At 42.9% G+C, this 12,135-nt stretch overlaps 1 protein-coding gene across 2 annotated transcripts in view; it reads left to right on the top strand.

Annotated features, from left to right (window-relative positions):
• The window catches only part of CADM2 (cell adhesion molecule 2), a 336,165-nt gene that overhangs the window by 109,532 nt on the left and 214,498 nt on the right, over positions 1-12,135 (top strand). The gene's annotated exons all lie outside the window — the stretch shown is intronic.

Below are 12,135 nucleotides of genomic sequence, written 5' to 3'. Positions count from 1 at the left end.
CCAGAAGTATTTTGGATATCGGATTTTTCCGTCTTTTGGAATAATTGCATACCATAATGAGATATCATGGTGATGGGACCCAAGTCTAAGCACAGAATGCATTTATGTTTTATATACACCTAATACACACAGCCTGAAAGTAATTTTAGACAATATTTTTAATAATTTTGTTCATTAAACAAAGTTTGTGTACATTCACACAATTAATTTATGTTTCATATACACCTTATACACACTGCCTGAAGGTCATTTAATACAATATTTTTAATAACTATGTGTATTAAACAAAGTTTGTGTACATTGAACCATCAGAAAACAAAGGTTTCACTATCTCAGTCTCACTTAAAAAATTCTGTATATTGCGGAATATTTGGATATGGGATACTCAACCTGTATATGGAATATAGTAAATTATTTTACATGGTTCAATGTCACTAATAGACCACTTGCTTGCCCTCCAAATCTAAATGTATTCATGTCCCCCAAACGTAAATTTACATATCCATTAGTGTTCTTCAATCATAATGGATTTGAAGCTAGTCAGTGACAATGCAAGTCAATAACAACAGTATTTTTATATGAATAAATATATAATGAATTGTGCAATTAGATTTTTTTTATTTTTTATGTAACCATAACCTCTATATTTTATTTAGCATATTTTCTCTTTTGGGGATGCGGTATCCTGGAGTCGTACAAGTTGTGTGTAGTATTTCTAAAATATTAAACATATATTAATACAGCAGCTCCTTGAAAGAGACAGTATTACTGTATGTGTTATGCAATTTTTAGGAACTGCTTTACTGTTTATCAGACACATGAGTAATGTGTGTGCAATCAATCATTTTCAATTAAATATTGCACAACCTCACATGAGACTCCTAAATAAGCGTAGAAACCAAAGATTATGTACCCAGCGAGGAAACATACTTGATGAGTTATTCGGTTTAAGCTGCATTTTTATCATAAAGTTCAATTATGTGCAAGAATTATGTAAATGTTGCTATTGGCAACACACATTTGCCAGTTGCATCAGTGTCTCACAATACTGGAACTGAAATAAATATCAAGTACAAAGTGCCGAATTTAATTGCATTTAATTAAATTGATGCAAACTTCTTATTCATTTTAAAAACACAACTGTATCTTTTATAAAAATTATAGCAGGCAAATAGCAGTTTTTGTTCTACATTTGAACAATGTAAAAAAAACTACTAAAGGAACGTACCATAAAATTAATCTGAATATTATTGAATCAGTATCTCCATTGACAGTTGTTCTGGAGACTTTCTGGCCTGCAAGGAAAGAACAAGCACAACAACAACATGTCGATACAACTTGTGCACCACCAAAAGCTAGGTACAGTAATTTCTGCAGATCTGAAAAACTCTCAGAGCAATTATGTGTACCTGTACACACTGAGCAATTTTTAGCTCATAGTGTGATGTCTTCAATGGGAATGGAAGGTCAGGGAAAAGGATTGTCAAGCAGGACATCAAATCCAGACCTTCTGAACCGGCCATTGTAAGATCTTGTTGAATCCATCTATCAGCTAACGCTCCTGCATACGAACTATACAATTATCAGGCCAATTATATAATTTTCAGTTGATCTGTCCAATAATTGTATTGTGTATCCCCAGGATCTGCCTAACTAGATAATTACAATTCCAGGCTTTATTCTGTGCATTTGCGTTACATTTGCTGGCATCTGGAGCCTCAGGGGGGGTATGCAATTAGTTCCGATCGTTTCGGGGCTAATGTATTTGCCCCAGATGAGTATTTAATTAGGGACATTTTTGGACGTTTTGAAGTCATTTTCGCCAATACCTTTTCACCTTTTTTATTGAGTGAAAAGGCATTGGCGAAAAATGCCTCAAAATCTGCGAAAATGGCCAGCATTTTTGACGGAAAACAAGTGGATTCGTCAATCCATGTGTTTTACACCTGCCCACATTTATCGCCTAGTTGAAAATCCGGCCCTGCTATTGCAAAGGGCGAATCTCCATTCGCACTAAAAATAGTGAAAAAGCTCAGTTTCTTCACCTAGGTGAAAAAAATGAGCTAATTGCGTACCCTCCTTGGCCCTTAATGTACTCCATCCTGTTGGAAATCTACCAGCTTGTTTGCTGATTCCTTAAATGCACATTATTCTAGGGATTGCTGTCTATTTAATATCTTTCTTAGTCACCAGTCACAAATCCTTGGGTGCTGATCTCCTTCCTTGTGGAACCCTCACCCCACTCTAAATGGACCGGTTCCATTCTTTTAACTCTCATATCTGAATTTGTTTCAGAAAAGCATTACATTTTAGATTCAGTGAGTTCCATCCTTGGTAAACTATCGCTAAACACAAAAAAAAATCTCCCAACCTCAACTAACCTGACCCAGTTAGGATGGCAGAGATTACCCTCAGGGACTCCATCATAGACTGTGACAACCATGACATCATACACTTGGGATATATCTATTAGCTCAGACCTATCCAAAATGTTGATGGCATTCTACCAGTAGCTTGCGGCACTTTCACCAGTAGAGCTCGACCAACATAACAAATTATGACCTATGGGGCTTCATATGCTCAGCTCCTAGTAGTTTAGAGTAGTGAGGAGCATACTGCACTGCAGATCTAGACTGAATCAGCCTCATTAAGTCAGTGGCAGCGTGCAGGCCAGCAGGAAGCCAGCGGTCGGACCGGCAGGAAGTCTAGCAGGAATCCAAATGGTCAGCCTGGCAGGAGGCCCAGCAGTCACAGAGTGGGATTGAAGACTTGTTAAGTAAGTTAAGTGTTCTGTGGGGGGAGAGGGAGTGATGCTGGCAGTGTGATGTCACTGAGGAGAGGAATGGTGCTGGTAGTATGATGTCACTGAGGAGAGGAATGACTCTGGTAGTGTGATCTCACTGGTAAGAGGAATGACTCTAGTAGTATGATGTCACTGGGGAGAGGGATGGAGCTAGTATTGTGATGTCATGGGGAAAAGGATGATGTTGGTAGTGGGACCTCCCTGGAGGAGATGGGGTGATGCAGGCAGTGTGATGTCACTGGTCAGAGGGATGACTCTTGTAATGTAATGTCACTGGGGAGAGGGATGGAGCTGGTAATGTGATGTCACTGGGGAGAGGGATGGAGCTGGTAGTGTGATGTCACTGGGGAGAGGGATGGAGCTGGTAATGTGAAGTCTCGGGAAAGCAATGATGTTGGTAGTGGGATTTCACTGGATGAGATGGGATCATGCAGGTAGTATCATGTCACTGGGGAGAGGGATGACTCTGGTAGTGTCTTGTCACTGGGGAGAGGGATGGAGCTGGTAGTGTGATGTCACGGGGAAAGGGATGATGTTGGTAGTAGGACTTCACTGGAGGAGATGGGGGGGGATACAGGTAGTGTGATGTCACTGGGGAAAGGCATGACTCTGGTAGTGTGATGTCACTGGGGAGAACACGCCTCATCCTTTGGGCACTTTTATTCTTATAAAAGTTATCCACTATATTAACTATTTATTACTATTAATATTGTAATTACTAATTTGGACACAATCATTCTATAATACCACAATTGGGTAGAAGTACTGCATGGATATCATCAGTGTCATGTTTATTAACCTGAAATGAATTTTCTACATGTGCTTCTGCTTTGCAATGTAAGAAGTGAAATTTGCTAGTAATCAATATAATTGTTTTAACTGTTGAATGAGTCAGACAGATTTTATGGACTGATTCTTAGCAATCCAGACCCAGAACAAATGCATTCCATTTGATCAGCTAACCAATTGTAGTTCAGATGTGTCTTGTATACTGTATCAGCCTCACTTTAAGTTACCATTCAGTCTATAAGGAGACGTGTTGGGGATTAGACATGTGTTTATCAGTAAGAGCCTGATTCCGAGTCTCATGTAATGGTGATGTAGTTATGTGACCAACGGTCAGGAGACCGATGGTCACAATAACCCCCCTTGCATCACGGCTACTCAAAATACCGACAGTTGGCATGCCGACCAAAGGGGACTGTTCCCACTCGTGGGTCCACGACACCCATAGAGTGGGAATAGAACCTGTGGCAAGCACAGCTCGCCACCGAGCCCGCAAGGGGCTTAGTTCTGCTCGCACGCCCCGGCATTCTGCGGCATCGGGATGCTGATCGCCGGGATCCCGGCCGCCGGTAACGCGACGCCACCCAATGTAATGTGGTCGCATATCCAGGCACCTACTGTGATTATCTTATGTGACTACATGCCCATATTCTGAGTTGTATACATCCAGCCCTCATCACTACACCTTACACACTGCCCTTACACCTACCCCATGCTAGGTCCAGAAGGTGTGTGGTGTGCACAGGTCAGTATAGATTGTAACTCTGGCCCATGGGGCACTCTCTTATGTGCAAACACCCAGTTGTAGCCCAGTTGTCACCCAGTAACACCAATTCTGCCATCAGTGAGAAGCAACAGAAATTTGTACAAAGCACGATAACTCTATGCTGTTGTAAGATCCATATGTCGGCTTCGGCACATGTACAGTTTGTGAGAAGTCACTAGATGCGGTGGACCGCCATGTAACACAGGCCTAAGTGTTTCATCACAAAGTATGGGGAACAATAGAAACACAAGTTGCTGATTTTTTTCTCTCCAAGTAATGTGGTCGATATTACATCCCGTCATTTTCCTCTGCATAACTACACTATGTAGACAAAAGTGATTGGACACTGACAGCATATAGATCAACAAGATTTTATTGACGTCATTACTTTGTAGGCCAACCATGTGCAGTGATTGCTGCAGACACCCTTTTTGGCAAACTGTCCACAAGTTCCTGGACAACAGCAGGCGGTATGTTTTGCCATTCCACCTTAACCACTTGCCTGGCATGGTCGCATCAGATGCGACCATGCCTGCAAGTGCTCTATCTGACCTGGTCGCACAGGATGCGACCAGTCAGATAGAGAGTGTTAGCAGCGGCAGGGAAGATAAACTTCCCTCCGCTGCTGCTGTCAGAGTGACCGGAAGGTCCCTCTGCCTCCCTGCACTCTCCCCCACTGATTGCCGTGCTGCCGATCACTGCTGATTGGTCAGCACGGCAGGATCCCCCCCCCCCCCTCCAGCGGCTGCAGACAATAGCGGCTGCTGGGGAGAGTAAATGAACCCTCCCAAGCCACCCCCTGACCCCCCCTGCATACATGCAGGCTGTCCCGGCTTTCAAAATGAAAGCCGCGATGTTCCCGATGTTCCGATGGTCGCAATGTTCCCGATCAATGTTTCAATGTTTGGAGAGAAAACAATATTTTTTTAAAAAAATTAATTAAAGAAAAAATATATTTTTTTTCTTTTTTTTTTTTGCTAAAATCATTTGGGATAGGGTTAAATTGATGTTCTTCACCTAATTCATGAATAAAAAAAACCCGACAATTTCGGAGCGGTTTTCGGCGAAAAAAATCGTCAGTTAAGTGGTTAAGTATAGTGACCAACTCATACACTGAAGAAAGTCAAGTCAGCCTAGAATGCACCCGTGGCTCCAATTCATGCCAGAGGTTCTCAGTGGGGTTAAGATCTGGACTCTGAGCTGGCCAGTCCATCCGGGTTACCAAATGTTCTGTATAGCAGTCCAGCGTCGCCCTGGAAACATGACATTGTGGAACCTATGATGATCCCATGTTCAAACTTGTTTAGCTCCTCCCGACAAGCCATTTTGTTAACAAATGATCTAATCAGTGCTCCTCTACCTGTTTAACACTTTCAGGAACATGTGTCTACTGCAGGGGCACACCTTTTCGCTTAGGGGGTGGGGGATTTCCATCACTTTTGTCTACATAGTGTATAATGTCCATGTCTGCAAAGCCTTTTGGCTGCCATCTGTAGGTACCTCACCAGTGCTGCGGTGGCTTGATAACAGTCCATTCCTTATGATAGAAACAGTCCCACTGTTATTGTGTGAAGGTCCAGTGATGGTTCAGGTGACGGTTGGTCCTCTCAGTAGTTTAGGGTGACAGGAGATCATGCACCTGCAAACACCTACAGGTCATTTGTGAACTATCAGGAACAAGCGAGATGTGGTATGGCTTAATATATGGTGACTAGGAGCAGAGGCGTCACCCGGTCTGGTGACACCCGGTGCGCACCCTTGATCTCCTGCCACGCTTGTGGCAAAAAGGGGTGTGGTCTTAAACATAGGAGGTGTGGCTTCGTGGTTATCCCTGAATCGTCACTGTGGGGGCATACCCAGCATCTCCGGAGATGCTGGGCTTCCCCCAGAGACAGTCTCCGTGCGCTGACAGCTCCTCTTCTATGACAGGAGCCAGGTGCTGTAGGAGACTTGTTCACTGCAGCACCTGGCTCTGACACTGCGGAGGAGATGACATTTGGTTTCACACCCGGATGCAGGCCGCACCCTCCGAACCCGCCTTGTGATGCCACTGACTAGGAGTTTAAGTCCATAAGTGCATTTATGTGTAACAATTTTAAATACTGTACACACCATTTTTAATCATTTATTAAATTGTATTTATTGACAATCCATCTGTTCTATGATTAGCGCTGCCTTCATTTCCTTTTCTTCGTTGTAGCACAGAACATGGTGAAGGATGATTAATCTCACCCTATCTACTTCCTCTACTGTTTGGTAGCCCATTGTCTGGGTTCCATGCACTACTGCACTCTTAATTTCTATGTATGATATGCTTCTCTCTCTCTGTGGTTTCCATAGGATGGTATATGATAAAGTTAATGAACTGATTAGCCTTTGTCTTACACCTTGAATTCATGCACAGATACAGTATAGTATCCTGGCAATGTAAGCTTCCACTCACTGTAGCCATTGTTAATGATATGTTAGAATCACGTTTCCATGCCGACATCACCTTACACACCATTGTTCATTTAATCATGGACAAGTTGAGCTGTCTTGGTCAAAGAAACTCCTGCCCAAACAATCACTAGTCTTTGAAGTCACAGAGATCTCAGATACTGTACTTTGGATTTGGTAATCTATACATTTTAAATATTTGTTGTCTTAATCATATCGCTCATTTTTCTGAATGTTTTGCTCATAAAAGCCGTGAGAACTAATCTCCCTGTGAGTAATGTGGACATTATGCATAATTTCTCAATATGATAAACCATGCCAATGATCTTAATAGGGTTAAGAAAGGTGTCGCTCTGCAATGATTGGGGGATGCCATGATTTTATTTAGCATATACTGTAGTGTACAGTAATTAAAGGCCTTCGGATACAGTATGAGTGCAGACAAACCCAACCCTTGCTACAAGATTGGTTCCATGAGATACAGTACCATACACTAATTCTGAGTCACATGCGGTCAAATATAGTTATGTATTATAGCAGAGAGAGTTAGATTTGGGTGGGGTGTGTTCAAACTGAACTCTACATTGCAGAGTAAAAATAATGCAGCCAGTATTTACCCTGCACAGAAACAATATAAACCACCAAAATAAAAATCTCTCTGAACATTTTACATTTATTTTATCATTAGCAGTTTCTTACAGAGAGGATGTAACTGGATAGGGAAGCATTGAAGGTTATGTGGGTGGGTCTGGAATTTGGTAGGCTTGTCTGAAGAGATGAGTTTTCAGGAAACGTTTAAAGGTTTGGAGACTAGAGGAGAGTCTTATTGTGCGTGGGAGGGCATTCCACAGAGTGGGTGAAGCCCGGGTCAAGTCCTGTAATTTTGAGTAGGAACAGGTAATACATGTGGATGAGAGACGCAGATCTTGTGCAGAGCGGAGAGGTCTGGTTACATCTGCCCCACCTGCAGTGCAACATGGTTTTGCCCAGTTGCTTGCTTTTTTAATTTGCTAACGAACCTGAATAACACCTAGAGTAAGGGTTCCAATCATAGAAACATTGTTTTGAGGCTGCTGTTCCTATTTCTTCACAATGTATTTTGCATATATCTGCCTCTTTCTAGCAGCCGTGGCTAACTGTGAGTCCCTGCAGTGTACTTCTTTTCTAAAGACAAAGTGAAAAAAACTATAATTATTATTTTATTCATGCATAGAGGATATTTAAGTGTTGACACAGTTACTCTTGTGCCTTGCATGTTGTATTTGACATATGTAAATTAACTTGTTTATGTAGATTTGTTTAGAACTACAGTTTATACTTTTTAAGTTAATATTGTACTTGATGTGTTTCTTATTTGGAAGAAAAAGTTCACCCATCCCACGGTGTGCCGAGGTTGATTATTATTAATATATATATATAGATATAAATATATATATATATATATATATATATATATATATATATATATGTGTGTGTATGTATGAACTCGGTGCGGTCATCACTGGGTGTATGGTATAAAGGTAAGAATCTGTACGTTATCTGTCGTATCCTGACGATAGTGTTAATAACACTGAAATGTTGATGTAACCCTGCTGTCTGCTGAGTTGTTTCTTGCCTGAGTGCCGCACCTCCTGGATCTCTCTCTCTCTCTCTCTCTATTATATATAACCAACAGCGGGTGCGGCACTCCATGCGACGAAATAATCAGAACACTTACAGTTGAAGTAGTGACAACGTTTCAATGCAATTTAATTGTGCATTTTCATCAGGTCAAGTGACAGAAAACCAAACAGTGCTTACCTATATACTGTGTGTGCAGAACGCCATGACCGCACTTCCGGATCCCAGACACCCGCCTGGTCCGTCGGCGCTCACCAATGACGTCGCTACCCACTGCCGGTAGTCATGGTAACATCACTAAACAATAAGCAAAATCGTACGGGCATAATGAGTTCATTCAAACTACACACGGAGTGCAAAGTATGGATTACCACAGTCTAATATCCAGTTTCAATAGAATACATATGCATAAAGCTTATTCAAATTTCAAAGCATAGTTACCTATGTCCAAAATATGTACATCTATGATATCAGAAAATAGTCTAAGTCATCTAGTACATGAGACACCATATTTACATATAAGACACCATACTGTGTACATATATGTACAACTACAGCACATCGGTTGTCATTTGTACAGCTGTGGGTTCGGTCTGTAGAATACTATGTTACTATGTTATTGGGTGTATTTGATTTGGACATGTGTTTTTCGGTCTAATTAATATCCTGTATATGAGCTCCTTTAGTTTAAATGCAGTTGTATTTCAGATACCTATATGCACGGGGTGGTCTTCTGTATGCCGGCGGTCGGGCTCCCGGCGCTCAGTATACTGGCGCCGGGAGCCCGACAGCCGGCATACCGACACTTATTTTCCCTCGTGGGGGTCCACGACCCCCATAGAGGGAGAATAAAATAGTGTGGCGCGCGTAGCGCGCCACCGTGCCCGTAGCGTGCCGAGCGCAGCGAGCCCGCAAGGGGCTCATTTGCGCTCGCCACGCTGTCGGTAAGCCGGCGGTCGGGCTCCCGGCGCCGGGATGCTGGTCGCCGGGAGCCCGACCGCCGGCCAGCCGTAGTGAACCCATATGCACGGTGTGTAAGTAACACCATGGTCTGACCTTAGATGCTGGCAGACCGATGTAGTTGTACATATATGTACACAGTATGGTGTCTTATGTGTAAATATGGTGTCTCATGTACTAGATGACTTAGACTATTTTCTGATATCATAGATGTACATATTTTGGACATAGGTCACTATGCTTTGAAATTTGAATAAGCTTTATGCATATGTATTCTATTGAAACTGGATATTAGACTGTGGTAATCCACACTTTGCACTCCGTGTGTAGTTTGAATGAACTCATTATGCCCGTATGATTTTGCTTATTGTTTAGTGATGTTACCATGACTACCGGCAGTGGGTAGTGACGTCATTGGTGAGCGCCGACGGACCAGGCGGGTGTCTGGGATCCGGAAGTGCTGTCATGGCGTTCTGCACACACAGTATATAGGTAAGCACTGTTTGGTTTTCTGTCACTTGACCTGATGAAAATGCACAATTAAATTGCATTGAAACGTTGTCACTACTTCAACTGTAAGTGTTCTGATTATTTCGTCGCATGGAGTGCCGCACCAGCTGTTGGTTGTATCTGGTATCTGTGGAGGCACCCAGCGCTATTGTATCTACTATTGGGAGAGCCGGACCCGCATGTTGTTTTTATATATATATATATATATATATATATATATATACAAAAAGTTTCTAATGCCCGGCACTCCTGGTCCTTGTCGTCAATTGCCTGGGTGCCCTCCGCTCTGGATCGGGTAACACTTAGAAAAATTGCAGCGTCACTCCAGGACTTTGAAAAATCTTAGTAAATTTATTAAATCACAGGTCCAACGTTTCGGGGTCCGTAACCCCTTTGTCAAGGTGTGTGTGAGTATAAGTGACAAACCTCTTACCTTAAATACTGTGCTCCACCACGTGTACGGCAGAATCCTCCCCGCGCTGCTCACCGGCTCCGGGACCTGGAAGTTTCCGGCGCTGGGCTGATGACGTCACGTCCTCGCCGTCGCTCTGCTTCCGGTCTCCCGTTGCTATGGCATTGCGTCTGGCTCCTGGCCTGGTTGCCAAGGCAACCCTGCCGTTTACCATTGCGCTATTGCGCCGGGGTCTGGAGGGTGCAAAAATAGTGATAATGTGACATGCTAAAAGGATGCTGGCATTAGGAAATACCTAATCTATAATAAAACATATAAATTTTGTTTAAAAGAACAAGTGAAGAAATGCCTAACATGGCTATCGGATTCACTGAACAGGCTAGAGCCCCCACCTTCATTAAGCATAAATGGGATGGTGGGATAAGATCTAAATGCTAGATCTAAGGGAGTGAAAGGATATACGTAGCCCTGCCACCTCATGCTCCTATTCACCCATGAGTCTGCAAATAAATAATGTACAATTAATTTGTGATTGCACAGCTGGCATAGTCCATGATTTCACTAGGTTCTTCATCTCCCCAGCGTGTTCCAGAGTATTTGATCATTGAGGCCATTCGGTCTGATTGTTTCTAGTTTAAAGATCCATCTTGCCTCCAACTTCAACAGCTTGCTATGCCTATCTCCCCCTCTGATACTGCTGGGTACGTGGTCAATCACCATCTGTTTTAATGAGCTCAGGGGGTGTTTTTTCTCAACAAAGTGTTGAGCGACAGGTTGCTCCGACTTCCCACTCTTAATGGCTGCTGTGATGGCCGAACGGTGTAGTGCCATCCGTTGGCGTAGATCTCTCATGGTTTTACCCACGTAGCCGAGCCCACACGGACACATAATGAGGTATATGATATATGTGGTGGTGCAGGTCATCACATGGTTGATTTTGAAATCCCGGTTCTTACTGGGGTGTTTGAACGTGTTGCCCACCATCATGTATTTGCATGTGGTACATCCCAAGCATTTATAACATCCCGGTGCTTTACTCAGGAAGTTCCTTGATGTTACGGAATTGAAGCCGGTAATGTCAGCATGCACCACTTGATCTTTAATGCTTTTTCCCCTTGTGAAACAACACATGGGCCTTTTGGATCTGAAACAGCTCAATTTGTCGTCACTTGCCACTATGGGCCACAACGCTCTTGTCGCTCTTTGTGCAATTGGACTGGAAGTGCTGAATTTGCTGGTCCAGGTTATCACTTCTTTGGGACTCTTCTCTGTTTTGGATAGCAACTTTTTCCGTTCCAATTTCAGAACTTCCATTTTCTGCTCCTGTAGCAGTCTTGTGTCATATCCTCTTGTACGAAATCTCTCTGCCACTTTATTCAGTTCAACCTCTAGAGTGGCGTGATCGCTGTGGATTCTAGCTGTTCTCAAGAATTGTGATCTAGGGAGCCCCCTGATGAGGGGTTTTGGGTGATGACTGTCTGCTCTGAGTAGTGTGTTTTTATCTGTTGGTTTGGAGAAGAGGGTGGTAGAGATGTGGTTGTCCTTAATTGTCACTGTGACATCCAGGTAGTTCATGGAGCTGGAGTCGTTGAGATGAGTGAACTTAATATGGGTTGCTTGAGTATTAATCTCTTCCATCATTTGGATAAATGTCTCCCTTGGTCCTGTCCATAGCATGAATACGTCGTCTATGAACCGACAATACAGGAGGATGTGCTGGGCTCTATCTCTGTTGTCAAAAAATAATCTTCTTTCTTCTTTGAAGTGGTGGAGCACAGTATTTAAGGTAAGAGGTTTGTCACTTATACTCACACACACCTTGACAAAGGGGTTACGGAC

This window comes from Pseudophryne corroboree, chromosome 2, assembly GCF_028390025.1.
Source record: "Pseudophryne corroboree isolate aPseCor3 chromosome 2, aPseCor3.hap2, whole genome shotgun sequence".
NCBI lineage: Eukaryota > Metazoa > Chordata > Amphibia > Anura > Myobatrachidae > Pseudophryne > Pseudophryne corroboree.
The sequence above is the reverse complement of the archived record's forward strand: the minus strand, read 5'-3'. Positions and strand labels throughout refer to the sequence as shown.